At 35.9% G+C, this 27,496-nt stretch overlaps 3 long non-coding RNA genes across 25 annotated transcripts; 2 read left to right on the top strand and 1 right to left on the bottom strand.

Moving 5' to 3' along the window:
* Positions 1-257: 257 nt before the first annotated feature.
* On the top strand, positions 258-26,946 carry LOC110940500. Of its 8 annotated transcripts, XR_004893128.1 has the most exons (6): positions 258-1,357; positions 2,323-2,410; positions 11,332-11,424; positions 19,246-19,369; positions 19,551-19,725; positions 26,576-26,946. It is a non-coding gene; the product is annotated as an uncharacterized LOC110940500 (long non-coding RNA). The 8 variants fall into 8 exon arrangements; XR_004893130.1 differs by lacking the exons at positions 19,246-19,369; positions 19,551-19,725; positions 26,576-26,946 and adding an exon at positions 12,478-12,694 and having other exon boundaries at positions 280-1,357; positions 2,334-2,410; XR_004893127.1 differs by lacking the exons at positions 19,246-19,369; positions 19,551-19,725; positions 26,576-26,946 and adding an exon at positions 12,507-12,694 and having other exon boundaries at positions 281-1,357.
* On the bottom strand, positions 11,667-16,910 carry LOC110940501. Of its 16 annotated transcripts, none has more exons than XR_004893133.1 (13): positions 16,631-16,909; positions 16,475-16,570; positions 15,277-16,009; positions 15,090-15,171; positions 14,931-14,975; positions 14,700-14,784; positions 14,391-14,474; positions 14,241-14,301; positions 13,798-14,148; positions 13,642-13,716; positions 13,430-13,512; positions 13,138-13,246; positions 11,667-12,977 (listed from the first exon to the last, which is right to left on the bottom strand). It is a non-coding gene; the product is annotated as an uncharacterized LOC110940501 (long non-coding RNA). The 16 variants fall into 16 exon arrangements; XR_004893134.1 differs by having other exon boundaries at positions 15,277-15,362; positions 16,631-16,906; XR_004893136.1 differs by having other exon boundaries at positions 14,391-14,609; positions 16,475-16,910.
* LOC110938793 lies at positions 24,897-25,848 on the top strand. Its single transcript, XR_002591696.2, has 3 exons — positions 24,897-25,018; positions 25,133-25,217; positions 25,566-25,848. It is a non-coding gene; the product is annotated as an uncharacterized LOC110938793 (long non-coding RNA).
* Positions 26,947-27,496: the final 550 nt, after the last annotated feature.

The raw sequence follows: 27,496 nt of genomic DNA, 5'->3' as shown, positions 1-27,496 counted from the left end.
TGCGCGTGTGGTGATTTACTGAAAATCTGCTGAATATTACGCGACAACGAACTAATACCGTGCAAAATACAGACGACACCGACAAATATGGATGTTACACGAATATTTTATGCTCATGGAGTTGGGTCGCGAAATCGGGTCTCGTAGAAATTACGGGCCGCTTACACATGAGATGGGCTTGTGGGCCCTACGCCCAAGCCCAAAACCCACAAGCCTAAACCTACATATACAAGATCTATACAAAATCTATGAAAAATCTATCCAAGAGATTTTAGCTCCATATACAAAACAATTGACCTGAATACATTTTATATACTCAAAAGGCAATAAAAATTTCCCACTCTATTTATACCCAATCTTGATTATGCAGATGTACACACACAAACCACAAATATCTCTCAAAGAATTCTCTCTCTCTCTCGGTTATGGAACCAGAAAACAAACATAACATAGAGAATTTATCTTCTCTAACCCACAACATCATAACTTTGCCTCCTACCTCTCCTCACTCTCGTTTCCTCCTCCCTGTAACACATAACCGAGCACACCCCCCTCTCCTGCTCGACTGGAAAGCCGGAACCGGCGCTGTTTCCGACGAAACCGGTGACCACCGTCGAGACCCCTCCCCCCCGTGTTACAGATTCAACGACCACCACCACCACGGTTCGGTGGTGGTGCGGCGACGAAGAGAGAGAGACTGAGGGGCGAGAGAGAAAGAGGGAACCGGCGGTCGGAGGCTCGGACCGCCGGTCGGTTCGTTTATCCGTTGGTCAACAGGCTCCGGTCGGTTCAGGTCTCGGGTTCGGCGTCTCGGGTTCGGGTTACAGCCGTGTTTCGGGTTAGGGGTGGTCGCCGGCAAGGCACGGCGGTGACGATGGATTTACCGACGATGATGGTGGCGGTTAACAGCTGTAGATCTTGGTTCGATTTCAGAAACACCGGTAAGACCCCTATGACTCCCTCTCTTTTGTTTCAGATCTGTGAAGATCTCGGTTTCTCCGGTCAGTTTTGATGGTGTTTCAGGTGGTGGTGAAGTACTCGTTTGTCTGAGTTTGCAAGGAAACATGTGGTTTGGGTTGGTGTTGCGAGTCAGCTTGGTTACGGGTTCGGCTCGGGTTAGATGGTAGTTCGGGTCAACACCCGGTCAAACTCGATCAACGCCGGTCAACAGAAGTCAAGCATCAGTTTTGGTCAACTTCAGTCAACAGATCGGTCCGGGTCACGTCAGACGGTTCGGGTCAAGCGGCTCGGTCAGCTTCAGTTTTGACTCGGTCAACTCGGGTCAAACCCGGTTGACTCAGTCAACTCAGCGAGTCAACCCGGGTCAACTTAGTCCGCGTTTCGACATGAAGACTTGGTAAAAACTAATGACACATTTAGTATTTTCGTGATTTGTACTTACGTGGTAACGAGCTCGAACCAAGCAAAATAACGAAAGTAATAGTTAAAGAGTACTTTGATTTATTATTTCGTTTTTATAAATTGATGATACGTAATTATTGTTGAGTATTGATTTGATTCTGAAAATATAAAGACAACTTGTGTTGTCGGGGCGTCCAAAAATAGAGGAAACTCTGCCCGTTTTTCGAGAAAATCCGTAAAAATAACGCGTTTTATTATATAAAAACCACGATGCGGAAACTATTTACAACAACAAACATAGTTGTTTTGAACTTCGGAAATTCGACGAATCCTTTTATAAAAATAAGTATAGTTATGTATTTATTTTCGACAGCAAACAAAACAAATCCTTTTATAAATAAACATAGTGTTATATATTTATTTCGGATATGGAACAACACGGATTCGCTTTCATAAAAATAAATATAGTATATATTTATTTTAAACTTACAACGACTCGATGAAATTTTTATAAATATAACTTATATATTTATTTCGAACGCCTAAACGGCATATACGTATATTTTTGGCAAATATACACAAGACGTGATATAGATAATACAAGTTATTATATATTATTTTCATACGAGACGCATCGGATAATATGAGTTATTATATATTATTTTCATACGAATATTCTTTTATACACGTATGACTACTCAAGACGGCTAACACACTTACAACGATATATTTATATTTTTATATAAATATTTATTCATTTTAAGTCTCTCGGAAACTAAGTCTTTTTCAAGACTTATTAAATTGCTACTGACGTTAAACGAGACTTAACACGTATAACATAATCTTTTTTGTTAAGTTAACAACTTATCGTTGAATCGTTCGATTAACGATTCGGTAGAGCTCGGTGACGTAGTGTAGTTACCGCATTAAATTAGAAACTTATTAGATATTCCGTGTTAGGGATATTGTAGAATGCACGCTAGCAAGCCACGTCTTGGGAACGACATCACGAAGTCGTAATTAGCTAGCTTTGCACAGGAATATTCAGGTGAGTTCATAACCCCCACTTTTTACTGTTTAACATTTTTTTTTTTGTAAATGTTTTCGGGGTGGAAAGACATGCACGATTTTCAGAAACATACAAAGTTTTGAACAAACGCAAAACTCGTATTTCTAAATCATATCACGAATGGATTTCGAGGAACTCAAATAATTTACGAAAGGTTTATACTAAACATACCGGTTTTTACCAAACAAATGCGTATCTTCGAAATGTGAAGGATTTTTCGTAACTAGGGAGTCAGTCAGGGTGGCTGGGAAGGTTCAGCCAGGGTGGCTGGGGAGGTTTAGCCAGGGTGGCTTGGGAGGTTCAGTCAGGGTGGCTGGGGAGGTTCAGCCAGGGTGGCTGGGGAGGTTCAGCCAGGGTGGCTGGGGAGGCTCAGTCAGGGTGGCTGGGGAGGTTCAGCCAGGGTGGCTGGGGTGGAATATATGTTACAGTAATTACGAATACTTTTTACATGGTATGGTTAGCATAAGGAGGTTTACTACTTAGATCATGTGAGTGGGTAGGCGGAAACTTGAGGCCATTAATCCTCAGGGTAGGACCGAGGGACAGGAGCGGTAGATCTACTTGGGTGTAGCGAGCCCAGCCCAGGCCCAGCATAACGGACCTCAGGGTGACTTTGTGCCCAACGCATAAATACGCTAGGTTTGAGTCTTCCTACTTGCACTTCACACATATCAATGGCCTTGCAAACCATTGGTGATCTCTTTTCCCTTATTTGCTACATACCAGGGATTTTTATCGTACACACATACAAAACGCTTGATTTATACAAAATAAAAACCATGTTTTATACAAATTCAAAGTATTGGTTTATACGGGCATAGAGTCAAAGTCAGGGTGGGCATTGACGGTTATACATACTTTACAAATACATGGTTTTACGATCATAGATCGTTACAAATACAAGGTCCTCATATAACTGGACAAGAAAATGATTTTTAAATTCGTTTTCTCAATACCATTTCGAAAACCGGTTATTACAAAGATTTATTTCAAATCTTTCACAACTCAAAAGATTTATTTCAGATCTTTTACAAACAAACTATGAACTCGCTCAACTTTATGTTGATTTTTCGCATGTTTCTTTCTCAGGTTGCATTCTAAGATAAGGCGCGGTTGGAATAGGATGACCATGAAGAGTCGAGTACTTAGTGGCGTTCATTTTCTAAAAGACTTAAATTATTTGCTTCCGCTGTGCAATGAAGATACCAGTCCAGTCACGCCAATGCTCTGATAATTTCGGGGTGTGAGAGATTGGTATCAGAGCTATAGGTTACAGCGAATTAGGTTTCTGTTGTGATACCTAGGCTCTAACCTCACCTTTCCCCCTGGGGACTTAGATCGTTGAGACATTGAACACATACAGAACGCCTAGTACTCAAGTATGGTCTCCAACCGTTGCCGAAAAACAAACAGTCAGAATATTGTTTTCAAACATACGCTATTATGGTATTTCATACACGGTGCATAAAACAATTACATACAGTACACAACACTCTGAGAGTATAGGAAACATGCATTTAAGACCTTCGGAAAAGGGAATTCAGTCTGAGAGGCTGGGAAGGTAGTCTGAGAGACTAGGAAATTCAGTCTGAGAGGCTGGGAGGATAGTCTAGTGGGACTAGGAAATTCAGTCTGAGAGGCGGGAGGATAGTCTAGTGGGACTAGGAGATTCAGTCTGAGAGGCTAGGAGGATAGTCTAGTGGGACTAGGAGATTCAGTCTGAGAGGCTGGGAGGATAGTCTAGTGGGACTAGGAAGTTCAGTCTGAGAGGCTGGGAGGATAGACTAGTGGGACTAGGGGAATTACTTGATTGCTTATTGGTGACTAACATGCTTATTTGATTATATGATCGATTATTTGTGCATGGTCATCACGTAGGAACCACGAATATTAACTCGGGTACACACTATTATCCATATTGTCTATGATATTTTAACTTCCCGAACAGGCAGCCTACGCATAACAAAACGCTAGCGCACGAGAATACATGGAACTCAATTTTTACGTCAACGGATGTCGGGGTACATCACCTTCTACGTGGCACACGACGCTAGTGCACAGGTATACGTGAAACTTAAGCTTACATCAACGGAGGTTGAAGTACGTCACATACGACTATCGAGGCGAGGCCTTTGAAAAGACGCGATGGCGCAATTCAACGACGACGCTAGATTCCTGTCAACAGGAGAACTAACGGCCAGGAAACGGCAACTTGTCATGCGATCCCGCAACGACACGAATCACTCCAAGGGAAAGACGTGTGTCTCCACATCCCCCTATTTCGGTTAACGACGAATACGCTATGTTCGACATTCCATGGTAATGTCACCTAACAATTGGTCGTCACACGAAACCCCAGGTAAAGTCCTCAAATTTCTTTTGTTGAAATTTCGACTTTCACACTTACTAAGTAGATTTTCGTATCTCTACTCCTCTTAACGGTCATTGTGTCAAGATCATTTCTTTCAGTATAGCGAACACTAATTGCTTCATTTCTCGGAAAATTTATATGTTACACATGCATCGTTTGTTACGCATGTGGTTTCGTTTCGAATAAGCGTTTCATTAAAGTTCAAATATTGTTTTGATAAATCTAATTACCGATTTGTGATTCGAATGACTCGCGTTAGTGTAAATGTTGGCTCATTTGTTAACAAGTCAACACATTTTCTTGAAAACTTCTTTTCTCTTCAAGTTACACACGTGGTTTTCGTCGTCACCATGCCGAAATTTCCTTTTTGGAACATATATATTTTTGTCGGATTGCACTAAAACCAAGTTCAATTGTTTGAACTTGTCCATTACACATATTCACTTCAGAGCATCATATGATGTATTGAGGGCATCATATTCAAAATTCGTTTTAACAAATGTTTTATTTGTTCTGAGTCGAAGTAAACTTGTTTGACATTCGACTCCACTAAATTGTTTGTTGATTTCGACACCTTGTGGTGGTATCCTTCACTTATTTGAAGCTTGCGCTAAACTCGTTTAGACATCTCATGCACGGATTTAAATATTTACTTATCGATTGCTTTAAATCCGCTTTGATTTATCATAATTAGAATAGTCTTAACACAATCGTGTGATGAGACAAGGGTACACAAAATTCATTTCATATTCCGGTGTACCTCCTAACGGTCCTTTCAACATCGATCGAATGTTTTGCGATATTCATTGCTTCTTCATCTTCGATCGAGAACATTATTTCTTTGATGTTTCATTTTCAATTGAAAATTCTATGATGTCATTTGAAACAAACTTTCAGATTCCCATTACTGCGCATTCATTTGACTTCAAACACGGTGAAATTGTTTGATCACCGCTATTATTGGATTGTTTAAATCATTACGACACCTTGTGGTGTTTGTACAAACTTGTAGCTTGGGCTAATCATGACCGATCGTTTCATGCAAAACACAAGTGATACTTGTTCGATCACCGGTATTATTGAATTATTTCTTTCATTACGACACCTTGAGGCGTCGGTATAACTTGCAGCTTGTGCTGATCACGATCGAGCGTTTCATGTGAACTATTATATTTAAGATTGTTGATTTTAAGTTCATCCAGTGGATGTTATTGCTTCTAGAACTCGTTTACATGTTATAAACGTTCATATGGAATTCGATTGGTCGAAGTTCCTGTGCATTGTTGGATCCTGTTAACTTAGTCACACTAGTGACTGTATCTGTACAGCTTGTTTCCCTTGACATCAAGTTTTGAAACACAATTTTGAAGAGATAACATAGTCTAAATTTCGAGGACGAAATTTCTGTAACAGGGGGAGAATGTGACAACCGGTAATTTACGCCCTTAATTACGTGATTAATAGGCGATTAACGCAATAATAAATAGTGTTTACGACGCTAATTAACTTAGTTAGACCCTTGGAGTGCCCAGGAACGTTTGTTCAGCTATACAGTGCGCGTGTGGTGATTTACTGAAAATCTGCTGAATATTACGCGACAACGAACTAATACCGTGCAAAATACAGACGACACCGACAAATATGGATGTTACACGAATTTTTTATGCTCATGGAGTTGGGTCGCGAAATCGGGTCTCGTAGAAATTACGGGCCGCTTACACATGAGATGGGCTTGTGGGCCCTGGGCCCAAGCCCAAAACCCACAAGCCTAAACCTACATATACAAGATCTATACAAAATCTATGAAAAATCTATCCAAGAGATTTTAGCTCCATATACAAAACAATTGACCTGAATACATTTTATATACTCAAAAGGCAATAAAAATTTCCCACTCTATTTATACCCAATCTTGATTATGCAGATGTACACACACAAACCACAAATATCTCTCAAAGAATTCTCTCTCTCTCTCGGTTATGGAACCAGACAACAAACATAACATAGAGAATTTATCTTCTCTAACCCACAACATCATAACTTTGCCTCCTACCTCTCCTCACTCTCGTTTCCTCCTCCGTGTAAACACATAACCGAGCACACCCCCCTCTCCTGCTCGACTGGAAAGCCGGAACCGGCGCTGTTTCCGACGAAACCGGTGACCACCGTCGAGACCCCCCCCCCCGTATTACAGATTCAACGACCACCACCACCACCACGGTTCAGTGGTGGTGCGGCGACGAAGAGAGAGAGACTGAGGGGCGAGAGAGAAAGAGGGAACCGGCGGTCGGAGGCTCGGACCGCCGGTCGATTCGTTTATCCGTTGGTCAACAGGCTCCGGTCGGTTCAGGTCTCGGGTTCGGCGTCTCGGGTTCGGGTTACAGCCGCGTTTCGGGTTAGGGGTGGTCGCCGGCAAGGCACGGCGGTGACGATGGATTTACCGACGATGATGGTGGCGGTTAACAGCTGCAGATCTTGGTTCGATTTCAGAAACACCGGTAAGACCCCTATGACTCCCTCTCTTTTGTTTCAGATCTGTGAAGATCTCGGTTTCTCCGGTCAATTTTGATGGTGTTTTAGGTGGTGGTGAAGTACTCGTTTGTCTGAGTTTGCAAGGAAACATGTGGTTTGGGTTGGTGTTGCGAGTCAGCTTGGTTACGGGTTCGGCTCGGGTTAGATGGTAGTTCGGGTCAACACTCGGTCAAACTCGGTCAACGCCGGTCAACAGAAGTCAAGCATCAGTTTTGGTCAACTTCAGTCAACAGATCGGTCCGGGTCACGTCAGACGGTTCGGGTCAAGCGGCTCGGTCAGCTTCAGTTTTGACTCGGTCAACTCGGGTCAAACCCGGTTGACTCAGTCAACTCAGCGAGTCAACCCGGGTCAACTTAGTCCGCGTTTCGACATGAAGACTTGGTAAAAACTAATGACACATTTAGTATTTTCGTGATTTGTACTTACGTGATAACGAGCTCGAACCAAGCAAAATAACGAAAGTAATAGTTAAAGAGTACTTTGATTTATTATTTCGTTTTTATAAATTGATGATACGTAATTATTGTTGAGTATTGATTTGATTTTGAAAATATAAAGACAACTTGTGTTGTCGGGGCGTCCAAAAATAGAGGAAACTCTGCCCGTTTTTTGAGAAAATCCGTAAAAATAACGCGTTTTATTATATAAAAACAACGATGCGGAAACTATTTACAACAAGAAACATAGTTGTTTTGAACTTCGGAAATTCGACGAATCCTTTTATAAAAATAAGTATAGTTATGTATTTATTTTCGACAGCAAACAAAACAAATCCTTTTATAAATAAACATAGTGTTATATATTTATTTCGGATATCGAACAACATGGATTCGCTTTCATAAAAATAAATATAGTATATATTTATTTTAAACTTACAACGACTCGATGAAATTTTTATAAATATAACTTATATATTTATTTCGAACGCCTAAACGGCATATACGTATATTTTTGGCAAATATACACAAGACGTGATATAGATAATACAAGTTATTATATATTATTTTCATACGAGACGCATCGGATAATATGAGTTATTATATATTATTTTCATACGAATATTCTTTTATACACGTATGACTACTCAAGACGGCTAACACACTTACAACGATATATTTATATTTTTATATAAATATTTACTCATTTTAAGTCTCTCGGAAACTAAGTCTTTTTCAAGACTTATTAAATTGCTACTGACGTTAAACGAGACTTAACACGTATAACATAATCTTTTTTATTAAGTTAACAACTTATCGTTGAATCGTTCGATTAACGATTCGGTAGAGCTCGGTGACGTAGTGTAGTTACCGCATTTAATTAGAAACTTATTAGATATTCCGTGTTAGGGATATTGTAAAATGCACGCTAGCAAGCCACGTCTTAGGAACGACATCACGAAGTCGTATTTAGCTAGCTTTGCACAGGAATATTCAGGCGAGTTCATAACCCCCACTTTTTACTGTTTTACATTTTTTTTTGTAAATGTTTTCGGGGTGGAAAGACATGCACGATTTTCAGAAACATACAAAGTTTTGAACAAACGCAAAACTCGTATTTCTAAATCATATCACGAATGGATTTCGAGGAACTCAAATAATTTACGAAAGGTTTATACTAAACATACCAGTTTTTACCAAACAAATGTGTATATTCGAAATGTGAAGGATTTTTCGTAACTAGGGAGTCAGTCAGGGTGGCTGGGGAGGTTCAGCCAGGGTGGCTGGGGAGGTTCAGCCAGGGTGGCTGGGGAGGTTCAGTCAGGGTGGCTGGGGAGGTTCAGCCAGGGTGGTTGGGGAGGTTCAGCCAGGGTGGCTGGGGAGGCTCAGTCAGGGTGGCTGGGGAGGTTCAGCCAGGGTGGCTGGGGTGGAATATAGTAATTACGAATACTTTTTACATGGTATGGTTAGCGTAAGGAGGTTTACTACTTAGATCATGTGAGTGGGTAGGCGGAAACTTGAGGCCATTAATCCTCAGAGTAGGACCGAGGGACAGGAGCGGTAGATCTACTTGGGTGTAGCGAGCCCAGCCCCAGGCCCAGCATAACGGACCTCGGGGTGACTTTGTGCCCAACGCATAAATCCGCTAGGTTTGAGTCTTCCTACTTGCACTTCACACGTATTAATGGCCTTGCAAACCATTGGTGGTCTCTTTTCCCTTATTTGCTACATACCAGGGATTTTTATCGTACACACTTACAAAACGCTTGATTTATACAAAATAAAAACCATGTTTTATACAAATTCAAAGTATTGGTTTATACGGGCATAGAGTCAAAGTCAGGGTGGGCATTGACGGTTATACATACTTTACAAATACATGGTTTTACGATCATAGATCGTTACAAATACAAGGTCCTCATATAACTGGACAAGAAAATGATTTTTAAATTCGTTTTCTCAATACCATTTCGAAAACCGGTTATTACAAAGATTTATTTCAGATCTTTCACAACTCAAAAGATTTATTTCAGATCTTTTACAAACAAACTATGAACTCGCTCAACTTTATGTTGATTTTTCGCATGTTTCTTTCTCAGGTTGCATTCTAAGATAAGGCGCGGTTGGAATAGGATGACCATGAAGAGTCGAGTACTTAGTGGCGTTCATTTTCTAAAAGACTTAAATTATTTGCTTCCGCTGTGCAATGAAGATACCAGTCCAGTCACGCCAATGCTCTGATAATTTCGGGGTGTGACACAAGTGTTCTTAGACAACGTTTATAAGTTGCATGGGTGCCCGAATTCCATTGTTTCTGATAGAGACCATGTTTTCTTAGTGCATTTTGGATGGAGTTCATGTCTTTACAAGGCGTGGGGTTGAATCTTTCTACTGCATACGACCCCCAAACCGATGGCCAAACGGAGGTGGTTAACCGGTGTTTGGAAGGGTACCTTCGATGCATGGTAACGGAGAGGCAACACACATGGGTTAAGTGGGTCTCATTGGCGGAATGGTGGTATAACACCACTTTTCACTTGTCGCTGGGAAAAACGCCATTTGAAGCGTTGTATGGTTATTCACCACCTTTGCATATTCCATACATTCCTCGAGACGCCACTGTGGGTGAGGTAGATGAGTTTTTGCAAGACAGGGAAACCACCCTCACACTCTTGAAGCAATCATTACAAAAGGCTTAGAACCGCATGAGACAACAAGCTAACAAGCATCGTTCCGAGAGGTCATTTGAACCGGGTACGTGGGTCTATCTCAAGCTTCGACCTTACATGCAAAACACAATAAGAGTCGACAAGCATTCAAACTAACACCAAAGTATTTCCGTCTGTTTTTGGTGGTGGAAAAGATTGGGCAAGTCGCCTATCGATTAGACTTGCCAGACGAGTCCCAATCCATCTGGTTTTTCATGTGTCCTTAAAACAAGCAGGGGGTCCTCCCGAGAAGATTATTCCAGTACCGGTCGACTCCAAGTTCATTCTCCAACCAATGAAGGTGTCAGAAAAGAAAATGGCTAAAAGGGGAAGTCGGGCCGCGGTTAAGGTGCAGTGGAAGGGCCAATCAGTTCAAGATGCTACGTGGGAGTATTATGATGAGCTGAAGCTGCGTTTTCCCGAGTCGGGGGAACGTACTTCTTGAGGACAAGAAATTGGTTAAGGGGGGGGGGGGGGGGGGGGGAGTATTGTTACGTTATTTGTGTTTATTTCCATATGCGCATATTGATTTTTAGTTTAAGGTTTGTTATGTTCTTTTCCATTTAGTAAGGGGTGTTAATGTAACTTGCATGAGATTTCTTCTATATTTATGTTTGAACGTATCAATGAAAAAAACATCAGATTTGGTAAAATTCTCTTCTCATAGTTTCTTTCTTTCGTTCTGGTTTAAGCCTAACATTGAGATTCGAGGTTCATGTTTTTAATTGCATCATATACTGAAACTAATTTTGCTTTTAAATACGCTCAGTAAGATGGGGGTGGCTCGACTTAACTCTAGGTTATATATTTATTTTTGGGTTCAATAACATCTTCACAAATCGATTTTGCAGGTTGTGTTGATGATGATTTGGGAAATCGATTTACATGAAGCCATGGATGAAGATGATGTCTGTACCCAAGCAGTTGCTGCTTCTGATGTGAAGGTTAGATTTATTTTAATCAAGTTATTACCCTTATTTTTCTATATTTGATTTTGATATTAAGCAATTTGCTTTGAAGTTCAATTTTAGGGTTTGATTTCTTTAGGTATGGTATCCATATTGTCATCAAGATTTTTGTTTGATGTTTTCTTTATTTATGTGAATTAGTTCAATTTGATTTTTTTTTATCATGTTAGAAATCCCTAAGATGAAATTCATACATAGATGAAGATGAATTTGTTTGATTTGGGTTTTTTTTTTTTTTTTTTTTGAACGATGACTTTCTTTTTGAGTGACCCAATGTCACACCACCTAAACGTCTGCCCTAGCCAAGATCTGCCCAGACTACATTGTCTTAACCTAGCCCGCGCACTGGGTTGTTCAGACTTGGTTACGGCGTTCCCCTGGAAACCGTACCACCTCCACACGAGATGCCGGATGAAAACTGGGGTGCGGCTCAGGATCGAACCCCCCTCGGTGGGTTTGTCACCATCATTGCCCAATATCCACCCCAATATGACATAAGTGGGATTGTGGGAATTGAAATTTGATATCGACATGATGTTGGCAACAATGTACTAGCTCTCTCTGACCCATCTCTTGTTATTTTTTGACTTTTGAAAATTATTGAATAAAGAGTTTTAAGATTTTGAGATTAATGATTCTCCGCAGCATGTATTGTTTTATATACTTTTTGTTAGTGACAGATCCTCATTTAACAAAGAATGGTAGAAAAAAAAATACTTGCAGATACTTTACCATAATGAGTCTCTATAAAATTGTGAAATGAACAAAGAATTACATATACTTTTACCACTACAAGAAATTTGGTGCTTTACCAACACAAAGTATGTGTGGGAAAAAGCATATAGTTTGTTGGTAGTTGTCTTTACCTACACATAAATTAAGTGTAATGATGTGTAGACTCGTGACTGTGGATATAGGCCATTACCCACACATAAGTTATGTGTAGGTATATAGCAAGCTATACTTACACATATATGTGTGGCTAAAAGGCATTTATATGTGTGGTTAAAAGTACAACAATTTGTTTAGAAGGCAGGTGACGTGGCATGACGTGGCAGGTGACGTAGCATCTGACGTGGCAGGTGACGTGGCAAGTGATGTGGCATCCGACATGGCAAGTGACATGGCATCCGACGTGGCAGGTGACGTGGCATGAATATTTGTGTAGGTAAAAGTAATGTTATATGTAGGTAAAAGTAATATTATGTGTAGGTAAATGTTAAAGATGTGTTGGTATTGATCTTAATATGTGTTGAAACAAATGTAAACTAAAAGGCACTAAAATCATAGATAATGTCACAAACATCAACATTGATTAATACATGAAACAAAGTGCCAATTTGATTAATACATGAAACAAATGTAAACTACAAGAGGTCCAAAGGAACGTCCTGAAACTTTTCGTAGATTGGTCCGATGACGGTTTTAGCGTATTTGCTGATATCAATAGGGTGATTTTCTTCCAGCATTTCCACCGAGTCTTTTTCGTGCTCATCGGCCATCACGTGGTTATGGAGACAAAGTCAACTCTGCAGCAGAAGTTAATGAACTCAGAGATAATGGCATAACAATTGCATTAAATACAAATGGAATTTAACATATATGAATGGACAAAGATCATAATTTCCCTAGTTCAAAGCTGTTAATTCCCAACTGACTTTTATTTTACGAATGATCAATTACACACACCTGGTATTATTGTCCATACGTACATACAGTACACAAAATCTTAACCTTCGCGTTCTTTCTTCACGTAAGTCTTGTGCTTTGCATCGGGTGTAACTTAACATCACGCCATCTATAATGTTCAAAGCCACAACACTTCAAATTTAACATCCAAATAAGGTTTTGCTTTTTTTACGAGATAACACGCATGTATCGGTACTATTCAAACCACGTTAAACAGCTGAAAAATCTTTTATCATCCTGTGTTTCTTTTTTTATTGAGGTTTCATATAAACTCGTAATGATAATATTATACCTTCTTGTTCCAAGCTTCTCAACAGCTAGACCGGGTGTTAATCGCGCATTGGCTGCATTCTCTATCCAACTACCTGTGACTATCTAAGAAAAATAATTTTACGGATTGTGTTAAATGTCTCAATTTCCCTTCAATAGTGATATAAAAGAAAATTCTTACATGAGCAAATAGTTAACTTTATCATTATCCAAAAGTACATGTAAAAAACCAACCCGTAAACTCCAAATCATTTGCCATTCACCTTCGATGAGTGCTATTCACCCTTGGTAACAGTTCGATTCGATCACCTGCAAGACGACAAATATTTGAGAAGAGTTTTTGAATTAAAGGATTCCATGGTTCATAATTGTAAAGATCTGAAATAGCACCTGCATCACTGAACACCAGAAAAATTAGCAGACAAATTAAGGTAGTCCGCCAATGAAGATGTACTTTAGAAACGCTTACATCTGGGTATATACGATCGCCAACATACAATATCTCATCTCCATGTATGCCTAAAGAATTTTCAACCATCTGAGCTTCCATCGTCACAAGCTTCACCTGCTCGATCGTCTTTCGAACCGACATAATCTCCTTCGATATCTCACCGGCTCGATCCAAATTCACTTTTTTATAAGCTCGGCTCGATCAAAAAACGAAGTCGCTTCATTATTCAAAGTTGGGCACTCCCAACAAAGTGTATCTTGCATCATCCGATCCAATTAGCGGGATATACTCTGATCCTCATAACATAACAATAGATTAAAATGTTAAGTCCAGATCACAAAAATAAATACACGTATTATAAAGGAATAGAAAATATATTTACCATATCTAAGATCCCAGAACTTAATGGTGGAGTCATGGGAGCCGATTACAACTTGAGGATCCTGATAGAAAGTGTACCGTGTTAAGCTTTTTAACGATTAAAGAAAGAACTTATTGATGTACTGTTTAGCTGTAATGCTGTATTACTTACAGTAGGTCGCGTAAACACTGAACAGACTGTATTGCCGTGGCCTGACAGAGCATGAATTTGCATCTTGCTGCGAATGTCCCATACCTGAAAATGTTAAGTTGCCAAATGTTAATTTCATACTCAGCAAACAGAATCACGACCGCCAGTAAGAACATCAATAGTGGGATGAAGTGCCAAGCAATAAACACCACTCAGATGGCCATAATATGACAGAATAACCTATTAGAACAAAACTAACAAATTTCAGAACGTGTCACATGAAAATAAAAGAAAATAAAACTATACGGGTGATCGGTGATTGAAACAAACCTTGTTTTGTTCTAGGTCCCAGCATTTAACTTGTTTGTCATCACCAGCAGAGAAATGTAGGTATGCCTGGTACTAACAGCGAGACCTGCAATATGAAAAATTCGATATGTGTTTCAGACGCTAAGTGTACAAAATCAATGGCATCATCTGAGGTGGCGAAATGAGTGGCACATGTAGTGGGTCAAAATGTGTAACCAACTAACCGGGAATACGTTAGTTTAATAACTGTACCTCTAACTTGTTCTATATGCCCTGTTAGTGTCAACCTTAACTTTCCTGATCCAGTATATCCCAAATTTGTCAAAATTATATAAAAAAACCTTTAGTGTCAGTTTCAAGAAAATATGGAGAACCTGTATAGAACCACTCATTATTGAATAAAACAATTACCTTAATCGTTCGATCTGCAGAACCACTGGTTATTTGGACTAAACGTAACAGATCTCACCCACCCCAAATGGCCACTAATGACCTGCATATATAATAGCTCATTTAGTCAAGATAAGCAAGGCCAAAAATGATATGAAAAATGGAAAAAATAAATCAGATTCCTTAAACAAAATCATTAATAACTTACAAATTAACCAGAGAAGCAATGAGGGGCCAGAGAATGGAACAAAGGGCTATTGTTTGCTGTGAAATGTAACCAAATGGCTCAAAATTCTAAGAAAGAAAACAAGAAAACATTTGTAAAATTCTTGGACCCAAATGCCATTGTTTATGTACATAGACAATAACAATACATGGGGGTTGACCATAAAATATGAACGAGCCGAGCTTAAACGAGCTCGAGCCCGAGCCTAAAAAACAAGCTCATTTAGTAAACGAGTCCGAGCCCGAGCTTCGCTTATCGAGCCCGAGCCTAAAAAACAAGCTCATTTAGTTTTGTACTTTTACCTATATGTTATATGTATATGATGTTATGGTCCTCTTCTTTTATGAACGATTGAGCCTAACATTCTATCCTTGAAAAGTGTGATGTTTGACAACAGATGATTTGCTAATGTTTTGTATCCGAACAGACTTGCTAGATGTCTACTTTGGGCAACTAACTCTATTATCCCTTTTACTCAAGACAATAAAGAAAGGATTGTGGAGGGAATCCTGGCCCCAGTACCCTTTTGGGTACTCTATTCTTCTTGATTGATTAATAACGTATTTGTGTTTGATACTTCTCATGCTTTAACAATTAACAAGATTTAAGTAAACATCAAGTAATAGATCCAACCAGTGGTATAAGAGCTTTGTTCATTAACCAGTCAATCGTTTTATTGATCTATGATTCACGGTATGCTTTCTTAACTTGTGACCTACAAGTTAAGAAAGAATACACAAGTTAGAACCAAAACCGAGACCGGTATACTGCATAGGGTTAGTCTTCTGTTTCCATATATTTGCTCACTCCAACAAATTGATTGGTTTCATAACAAATTATCAAACAAAAGCAAACAAAAAAAAAACTCTACATGACTACATGGAATCTCAGTTAGTCATATTATCAAACATGTGATGTGCATGAATGAACAAAGCAATTTTATTAAACAAATTCATGTCAACAAAGCCCCAAAATCACAATTCATAAACAAGAATAATGTTGTTACTTAATCCCAGTATAAAAACACCAACCCTGTGTTGCATCCATCTTTGGGGCTCAATTTGGAGCTGTTCCTTGACAATACAATTTAAATACACATAAAATGTACAATTTACATACAAATAAAACCAAACACACATAAACATAAACTCTAGAAGTTAACATAATAAAAACCACTTACCAGAACCATAAATCCAACACCTTGTGTTCGCTAAACCAAAGGTCGGTGTCGTTTTAGTTTCTTGTGAAGGGAGATTTTGGCTTTAGGTTCCTGGATCTGTAACAATAGCAAATGAAGAATTGATTTAGGGTTCAACAATTTCAGGAAAAGGTTTACCTGTGGCGGTTTTCCACTGCTATAACCGTTGTTTGTTTGTGGCGATTTCGCCATCATCACCATCAGAGCTGGTATTAAGGTTCGAGAGGAGAGGAGAGGAGAAGGATCAATTGTAGCCACCACTTAGGTCAGAAGAGGGTTGCCGCCGGTTAGGTGAGAAGTGGGGGTTGCCGCCGTGAGGTTTGCCGTCATGAGTTTTGCCGCGTGCGTTAGGGTTCAAGGGGAGAGGAAGAGTCTTGGGGAAGTTGGAATGAGATATGTGAATGTACCGTTTTTAATGAGGGAGTTAAACTAGTTGGAGGAACAATATTAAAAGCGGGAATAGCCAAAATTTGAAAAAATTTATTATTTATCAAACTAAAGTATATATGAATATATGGATTAGGATTAGGGCTGTCCAAAAAGCTCGTGGCTCGGAGCTCGCTTGAAGCTCGCTCGGATTTAGCTCGGAAAAAGTTCGCTCGATATGGCTCGGTTTGAAAGTGAGCCGAGGCGGGGCTCGGTTAGAAAGTGAGCCTAGCTCGGCTCGGTTCGTGACGAGCCAAATTGGCTCGGTTTGGCTCGCTTGGTAGCTCGGCTCGGCTTAGCTGGAATTATTTTACTTATAATATATTTTATTTTTATATACATATAATATATTACAAAAAAGTGATTATTATTTACATGTATTTAGGCTTGTAGTTTGATATCTATGGCATATTTAAAGGTTGATTGTCATGCTAATAAACAAATATTGTATTTACTTGAATTATAAAACTTATTTTGCGTTGTTGAACGGGATATTGGCTTTTAATAATGTATTAGGTTGAACTTATTTTTAATATGTTCATTTAAAGTATTGAATAATATTTTAGAATACGGAATTTTGAAAGCTATGTATTAATTTTTATTTTTAAAATCGAGCCAAACTAAGCTGAGCCCGAGCTTAGATTTTCAGCTCGGTTTCAAATCCGAGCCGAGCCGAGCCAGCTCGGTTTATAATCGAGCCGAGCCCGAGCTTGCCCTAGCTCGGCTCGGCTCGGCTCATGAACAGCCCTAATTAGGATCAAATACAAAGCCTCCTAATTGTAAGAAGGGTATAAAGGCTCTTAAAAAAACCACTACACAAAAAAAAAAAAACCTAAACACCCATCACCAGTGGGTGTTTAGGATTTTTTTAGGTTTTTAAGAGATGGAGGGGTAAGGTTTTCTTAGGTTTTTGTAGGGTGGGAGTGTGGGGGTTAGGTTTTTTTAGGTTTTAGAGTTGGGGGGGGGGGGGCGGGGGGTTAGGTTGTTTTTACGTTTTTTTTAGGGGGGGAAAGGGGTTAGGTTTTTTTAGGTTTTCTGGTGAGGTATAAAAGTTTGAAAAAATAAATTATTATAATTAATATAAACTAATTAATAAATAAAATACAAGCCGAGTCGGAGCTTGAAAAACTACCAACGAACCGAGCTTGAGCTTTAGATGAAGCGCGGAGCCCTCATAATTTATTTTTTATGTGTCCAATATCTACACATATTGTATATTTCTAAATATACGTAGGTATTTGTTTGCCACGTCATCTTAAAAAAGATTTAATTATTTATTTTATACGTATTCAATATCTACACATATTGTACATTTTTCAATATGTGTAGATATTTGTTTTGTCACATCATTAAAAAATATATATTTACTTACTTTATATGTATGTAATATTTACACATATTGTACATTTTTAATCATGTGTAGGTATTTAATTTGCCACGTCATTTTCATAAAAAAATAAGTATATATTAACTTAGTTTATCTACATATTTTTTTTTAAATTATTATGTGTTGGTAAACATAATCATTTACCTACATATATATTAGTTTTTTACATATGTGTAGATAATTTAGCTACACATGACAAAAATTTGTTACATGTGTAGGCAATTTTGGGGGGGAAATTTTTCCACCAATACCAAGTGTGGCTAATATGTACTACCAACACATATTAAGTGTTAATCATTATGGAAATATATCATCAACTATTACCCACACATATACAAACATGTGTAGGTAAATACCCACACATTTACATGTGTAGGTAAATTATGTGTGGGTAAACATCCCAATTTCTTGTAGTGTACACATGTTCTTTAAACTCCCACATAACCAAAAGGTTCAGTTTTGTATATTTAATTGTGAATTGAGAGTTTAAAACCTTGTTTCAACGTTAGCAAACGACCCAGTCATTTTCATCAAAATCCGTTCTTTGTTAACATAATATATATTTTTTATTTATTTGATACTTCAATATTCTTCATGGAGAATCAAGATATCATTTTTTAAACCGACCCAGCACGAAAGCTTATATGACCCCAACCTGTTCTGACCCGAACTAAAACAATTAATCGACCCGTTTGACAGGGCATACCACCTGACTTACCCGCCCGTTTTGCTAGGTGTAGTTATTATATGGCACACACTTTCCTTCTTCCAGCACATTCATCAATTCTCTTTAATTGTTATATGAACTATGAGTTTTACACTTGGTCAAAGTGTTTCAGCGGTCTTAACTTAACTGCATCTGTACCTGGAAAATCGATGTGTTTATTAGTTGGAGGTCACACGGTAGAGGTTGTGGTGATATTTGTCCGGTTCAAAACAGGTCAGATTGGGTTAGCTACATTTCTTGGTTATACCCGTTCAAAACAGGCCAAATTGGATCTGATGAATGGAACAGCCCTCGAGCCACTTTCAAGGATCTGTTCATAAGTGACAACAATATATAGGTACATTTTCAAGAACTTCTATATATAATTAGTATGTTGTATACCGGGTCGGCAGGGTAACGGGTCATAATGGGTTCGGGTCATAATGAGGAGTTTCAACCAAACTGGAACGGATCAAAACAAACCGTTCTAGAAAATGGTCTTAAGGTTCCGACCAAAATGACTAATACAGAAATTACAGACGGCCGGCTAATTGGGTTGAAGCAGGATTTGGTCGTTGCGGTTCCAACCAAACTGGGTACGGGTGAAATGGAATGTTTTAGAAAGAGATCGTTTGCTTTGGCTCAGAATGGGTTTACGACCTTTGGGTTTTAGCGAGCTCCACTCTGAGTGTGCTTTGATCAAACTAGATGCAGGTTAGTATTTTATTTGTGTTTTTGATGTTTTGATGAATCTGATGATGAAATTATTTAGTATTTTATTTTTTATAGAATAATTTTTTATATTTATTTTTTAATTTCTTGTCGAGGCGTACGCCTAATGAGGCGAAGGGAAAACGCCTCGTGGCATGATTCCGTACTTTTAAACCTTAGCTTCTATTCCGTTTTGTTTTGGTGTCTACAATTTATACAAATCAAGTTACTTGAGTTATCCCTACTTTTATGGAGTTTTTTTTTTCATAAAAAAAAATGAAAAAGCAATCCTACCTTGATCCGAACAAGATTTGTTCAACACCTTGTTTGAAAGGCATAAAACATTTTCAAAGAAGGATGATAGGTAATCTTGTTTGAAAGGCTTAAAACATTTTCAAAGGTTTTGATAACATAACCTTTTATGAGACAATTGTGTTTAACGTGCTACTGTAGTAAATTAATCATGTGTATGAATATTCATCAAATCTATATCTATTATTATATTACATAAGTTAAAGATGATAAATCTCATACAAAAATTACTTAAATTAAATCGCCCATAATCAAGAAAATGTTAGTTTTTTCTTTAAAATATAAGAATTTTGAGATAAATTTCACATATTAAAAAATTAATATATAACGGATAACTATTGCTAATTATCATTAAAAAAAACATAAGTTAAATCATACAATTTTAACACCTTGAATTATAAATAATTTGAAATGGAACGCTAACATGAGTAATATGCTAGTACTTCTAAATGTAAAACATTAGCTTGAGTATAGATTTCATTAAACGGTTTTCACTTTAATATAAAGTTTTTTTTTTTTTTTTTTTTTGTGACAAGAATATTAGAGTTTAAACATTTATTAAAATGACCAATAAATTTTTATACTCTGAAGTTTAACGACTTTATTTCTTTGGTTTTTTCTTTTCGTAGTTATACAGAGTGTCATTACCGTAATGAACCAAACCCATATCGATCGAAATTGAATTCCCACCGAATCGCACAGGGGGGTTCAGTAATTATTCTTCAAATTATATATTTGTTATTGTTAATAACTAAAGTAAATCAAATATGTGTAGTTAGTTTATCAAATTTAACTGAAGACGCTATATAAATGTCCTCTACAATAATTAGAAACAACTTAAAATTATTAGTCATCATCAATTAAAATATAAGTTAAGGATTATCTAAATTTAATTTAAATATTCATTTAATTATTTATCAGTTTAATTTAAATACTCATTTAATTATTTATTAGTTTATAATTTAAATATTTTAATTAAAAAAAGAAAACAAAGACAAAATCCATGTAATCTTTAAAAATAAGGTTTAAAAAATTAACATAAAGATAAGTTGGATAATGTATAACAATTATATATATATATATATATATATAATTAGATATAACAATAACTAATAATACTAGAGATTAATCTACTATATTAATATAATATTAATTTCATATAGAAATAAATTAATTAAACGAGAGAATGCTACATGGCATTATATAAATAAATTAAATTAGAGAATGCCACATGACATTATATTATATGTATTTCTTTATTAGTATTAGGTAGATAATAAATGAATATAATTTGGGTCACATGTCGCTTCATTAGAGCTTCATTAGGTGCATTTCCAAGCCGGATTTTCTTTATAGCAACCGTTTGTCATGTCTGTTCCAGAAGAAGCCGATAGTTAATAGCATATCATGTAAACTAACGTAAAAAAATAATAAGTGTCCCACCAAACTTAAGTGTCTAATTCCCTTTTATTTAACTAAAAAAATAGATTGAATTTCAGACGGTTGAACGCTGGATGAATCAGATTTCTCATACTAAAACAATACCAAAAAGAATTAGTTAGACTTGTAATTCAACGTAAAACATGTACAAAAACGACTTGTTGTAATGATACCAGATTTTATACATCATGAATTTTAAATTTAGCGTATAGTGCAGAAACAATATCATATCTGGATCTGATGTGAGCATTGAAATTCCATAATTCTCCACTTGATACTTAATGTTAAATTTAGACACAATTATTATAAAAGCAAGTTTCTGGCCAATCAAAATGTCAAATACATCAGGATATGGTTTAGGGACACCACCAGAAGCCAACTACTATCAAGTTAAAACAAATATGTATTAAAATCTATTAGAAAAACAAAATACATTATTCAAACAAAATAATAATAACAACGAATTTCGTATTTTAAAATACCTCATCTTGCACTTGCACCAATTCTTTTGCAGTTTTTTTGAAAATCTTGTAAGTTTCGAAATCAAATAGTGTCAATGTAACGGTACCATATGAGTCTTGAACTCGAATAGGAATCTTGAATCTATTTATATTATAAACAAAACTGAATGTAAATGTTTGAATGTTATAAATTAATATATGTATACAACACTTTTATTTATTGTATTAAAAAATAACAAATTGAGGGAAGGAGACAATATCCACTGCTTTAAAATCAGCGTTGGTACACATTACAGTCTTCTTGTCCTCTAAACCACCGGAACTATCCTCTTTGTCAACGGTAATAAACGTTTCTTCAACACCAGATTTGCAATGGTTGCAAGCATTGTAGTACCAGATTTTAACGGAGCAAATCGCGATTATTGTACCAACCAAGATAACCTTCTTCGGCTAATTAAACAAAAAGCATTAACAAATAAAATTTATCAAACTTCAATTTGTTATCATACTAAATAGAATTATGCAAAAAAAAAAATTGAACCTTTGTTATGGTACTAATATAAGCCGACATAATAAAACAAGTGTTGTTCAAAAATTCATCCTCAACAGTTGATATCATATAAGAGTCAATGTTGTCACTTGAAGATGGTGTTGATGCAAACTTCTCAATATATCTATATTATTTTCAATATGTAAAGGTATTATTTAGTTCATAATATTGTTCAAAAATAGTTGGAAAAAAATATAACAATTTGATAGTAATGTTATTTGAAAGTATCAAAAAATAAATTTAAAATACCTCTTCTTGAAAGAAGTTATTTCATCCAATTTAGAGTTGATAAACATCCTACTGATATCAAATGAGCTTGACAAACCTTGTTTATCTAAAAAAACATCAAAAAAAAGGAATACAACATACCGTTACCAAATTTGGTGCTAAATAAATAAACACATGAAAGTTTTATATTAGAAAGGAATACATTTCACAACATTTGTACCTTTGTAAAGATTCACGATACCAAAGTGAACCACCACGACATGCTTCTCTCGATTTGGATCATTAAAGTAGGCATGCATTTCAATGGCAAAATCATCCCACAAGGTACCAATAAGTTGCTGACCCCTATATATAGTGTCCAAATCTTATATACGTAAACTTTATGAAAACTATATGATATGGAAGTTTTAAATATTAAGTAAAAAAACTCACTCAAGATCTTTAAGCTTGATATTCAGTCTTTTCCCTTTTGTTCCATCCTTTTTATTTGTGTCCTCTAGATTGAAACAAATTTCAACATGGCCTATAAAGTCTATAAATGAAAAAAAATGTCATTAATGAAAACTAAAAACAACATAAAACTTAATTTACATGGATTATCACACTTTGAATTAAATCACAGACCAACAATTGTACCAACTTCGACTCTATTTTGGACAACATCCTTTAAGTTGACGAAAGAGAAGCAATAGTTGGGGCCATTCCAATCAATACTTTTTTTTAATCTGGGTGTAAAAATTAAATGTTAACTTCTGCTTATTCTTCGTGTAGTTGAAACTTACATTGTTTGGTGCAAGAGATGACCTGCTAATGAGAAAAGATTCATCGACTTTGAGGTGATGCTTAAATCTTGGCAATATCCTATGGATACAACTTGCCAGAATCATATGACCCTATAAGTTAACAATAATAATTAAGTTGTATATTCAAACATATTAATAAAATCAGCAGAAATAAATAATACATAATACAATGTCTATAGAATAAACCTAATTTAATCATACCTCTTCATCCATACAAATCATATCGACACGGTATGTTTCAGTCTCACGACCGTGCATCATCTTCCGCCATAGAGAAATGATCTTCAACTTAAAAGTATAGTTATTTGACAAAGCATTAAGATTAGACAACATCGTTATGTTTTGAGGTTCCATTTCGAAAAGACTAAATCGATATATGGAACGAAAGTTGTGAAGATGTATATATAATAAATATAATAAAAAATAGAGGATTTATTTTAAGAAAATGTATAAAATTTCAATGTAAAAAACATCTTGATTAAATAAATCTTCTATTTTTTTATTATATATGCATCTTACATGATCACCCTGTTTAACAACTTTTGTTCCATATATCGATTTAGTCTTATCGAAATGGAACCTCAGAACATAACGATGTTGTCTAATCTTAATGCTTTGTCAAATAACTATACTCTCAAGTTGAAGATCATTTCTCTATGGAGGAAGATGACGCACAATCGTAAGACTGAAACATACTGTGTCGATATGATTTGTATGGATGAAGATGCATGATTAAATTAGGTTTATTCTATAGACATTGTATTATGTATTATTTATTTCTGCTGATCTTATTAATATGTTTGAATACACAACTTAATTATTATTGTTTACTTATAGGGTCATACGATTCTGGTAAGTTGTCTCCATAGGATATTGGCAAGATTTAGGCATTACTTCAAAGTCGATGAATCTCTTCTCATCAACAGGCCTTCTCTTGCACCAAACAATGCAAGTATTAACTACACGAAGAATAAGCAGAAGCTAACATTTAATTTTTTACACCCAGATTCTAAAAAAGTATTGATTGGAATGGGCCCAACTATTACTTCTCTTTCGTCAACTTCAAAGATGTTGTCCAAAATAGAGTTGAAGTTAGTACAACTGTTGGTATGTGATTTACTTCAAAGTGTGATAATCCATGTAAATTATGTTTTATGTTGTTTTTAGTATTCATTAATGACAATTTTTTTCATTTATAGACTTTATAGGCTATGTTGAAATTTGCTTCAATCTAGAGGACACAAATAAAAAGGATGGAACGAAAGGGAAAAGATTGAATATCAACATTAAAGATCTTGAGTGAGTTTTTTACTTAATATTTAAAACTTTCATATTATATACTTTACGTATATAAGATTTGGACCCTATATATAGGGGTCAGCAACTTATTGGTACCTTGTGGGATGATTTTGCCATTGAAATGCATGCCTACTTTAATGATCCAAATCGAGAGAAGCATGTCGTCATGGTGGTTCACTTTGGTGTCGTGAATCTTTACAGAGGTACAAATGTTGTGAAATGTATTCCTTTCTAATATAAAACTTTCATCCATTTATTTATTTAGCACCAAATTTGGTAATGGTGTGTTGTATTTCGTTTTTTGGTGTTTTTTTTAGATAAACAAGGTTTGTCAAGCTCATTCGATATCAGTAAGATGTTCATCAACTCTGAATTGGATGAAATAACTTCTTTCAAGAAGAAGTATTTTAAATTTAATTTATGATACTTTCAAGTAACATTACTATCAAATTGTTATATTTTTTCCAACTATTTTTGAGCAATAGTATAAACTAAATAATATCTTTACATATTGAAAATAATATAATTATATTGAGAAGTTTGCATCAACACCATCTTCAAGTGACAACATTGGCTCTTATATGATATCAACTATTGAGGATGAATATTTGAACAACACTAGTTTTATTCTGTCAGCTTATCTTAGTGCGCCATAACGAAGGTTCAATTTTTTTTTACATAATTCTATTTAGTATGATAACAACTTGATGTTTGATAAATTTTATTTGTTAATGCTTTTTGTTTAATTAGCTGAAGAAGGTTATCTTGGCTAGTACAATAATCGCGATTTGCTCCGATAAAATCTGGTACTACAATGCTTGCAACCGTTGCAAATCTTGTGCTGAAGAAACGTTTGTTACCGTTGACAAAGAGGATAGTTCCAGTCGTTTAGAGGACAAGAAGACTGTAATGTGTACCAACGCTGATTGTAATGTAGTGGATATTGTCTCATTCGCTCGGTTTGTTATTTTTTAATACCGTAAATAAAACTGTTGTATAAATATATTAATTTATAACATTCAAACATTTATATTCGGTTTTGTTTATAATATAAATATAAATGGATTCAAGATTCCTATTCGAGTTCAAGACTCATATGGTACCGTTACATTGACACTATTTGATTTCAAAGCTTACAAGATTTTCAAAAAAACTGCAAAAGAATTGGTGCAAGTGCAAGATGAGGTATTTTAGAATATGAAATTTGTTGTTATTATTATTTTCTATGAATAATGTATTTTGTTGCTCTAATAGATTTTAATACGTAATTGTTTTAACTTGATAGGAGTTGGCTTCTAGTGGTGTCTCCAAACCATATCCTGATGTATTTGACATTTTGATTGGCCAGAAACTTGCTTTTATCATAACTGTGTCTAAATTTAACAGTAAGTATCAAGTGGAGAATTATGGAATTTCAATGCTCACATCAGATCCAGATATTGTTTCAGCACTATATGCTAAATTCAAAATACATGAGGTATAAAATCTAGTATCATTACGACAAGTCGTTTTTATACATGTTTTACGTTGTATTACAAGTCTAACTAATTATTTTTGGTATTGTTTTAGTACGAGAAATCCGATTCATCCAACGTTCAACCGTCTGAAATTCAATCTATTCCTTGTGATGTCTCCAAGGTTTATTTTTTATAAATCAATTTATTTTTAAATATTATTATAGTTAAATATATGAACTTATATCATATTTGTTTATGTATGAGCTTCTTTTTTTTTTTTTTTTTTTTTTTTTTTTTTTGCAGGATGAGGTTTCATACACCAGTGATAATGAAACGCCTTTGTCTAATGTATTAGAGAGTATCACAAGTCATCTTCTTCTGGTGACGTTAAACGTAATCTACATGAGGTGTATGATGTTGACTACACACTGGGATGTTCTTCAACCAAACGTCGTGTTAGTGATGCGAAAGATGAAGCCCAAGATTCGGAAGGCGCTAAGCTTCTCATTCCAAAAATCAAGAAGTAGCGTGTGTCCTTAGATGTATGTTTTGCTGGTGTTGAATTTAAGACAACTGGTTTTTATTTTATTTCGTGTTGAGGGTGTTTTTCGAGGTTTCTTATGGTTTTTGGAGTGGTTTTAAGACAATAATGATTTGAATAATATGGTTTAATTAAAAATATTAATCGTTGTCATTTATGTGGAGGATGTTTTTCGCGGTTTCTTATGGTTTTTGGAATGGTTGTAAGACAATAATGATTTGAGTAATATGGTTTAATTAAAAATGTTAATCGTTGTCATCTACATCAATTTATTGTTATGTATGATTTTATTATTTTCCTTTGTATAGATTTTGTTCTTAGTTATATTATTGTGTTTGTTAACATTGCATGTGAGAACCATCTATTAAATCTAACATATATTAATTCTAATAAAAGTAATAAAGACGAAAGTTAATTTTATTTACCCACATATAATATAATTACACGAATTAATATGAACAATATAATGATATCGTATAATCATAGAATTTGATATAAACGATATAATTATCATGGGTGGAGATATAATAGGAAGTTTATTTGGCTAGGAAGGCTAGGAAGTGATCTTGACCATCCATTTACTTAATCAAGGGCTAAGATTAAATCAGGGAAATTGAAAGTAAAAAAAGAGGCGCGTGACTTTTTTCAGGGGCAATCTAGTCAATCCAAGCCAATAGTTTCTC

This window comes from Helianthus annuus, chromosome 5 (genome assembly GCF_002127325.2).
Source record: "Helianthus annuus cultivar XRQ/B chromosome 5, HanXRQr2.0-SUNRISE, whole genome shotgun sequence".
Lineage (NCBI taxonomy): Eukaryota > Viridiplantae > Streptophyta > Magnoliopsida > Asterales > Asteraceae > Helianthus > Helianthus annuus.
Note: the sequence above shows the minus strand (reverse complement) of the source record. Positions and strands in the feature narration are given on the sequence as shown.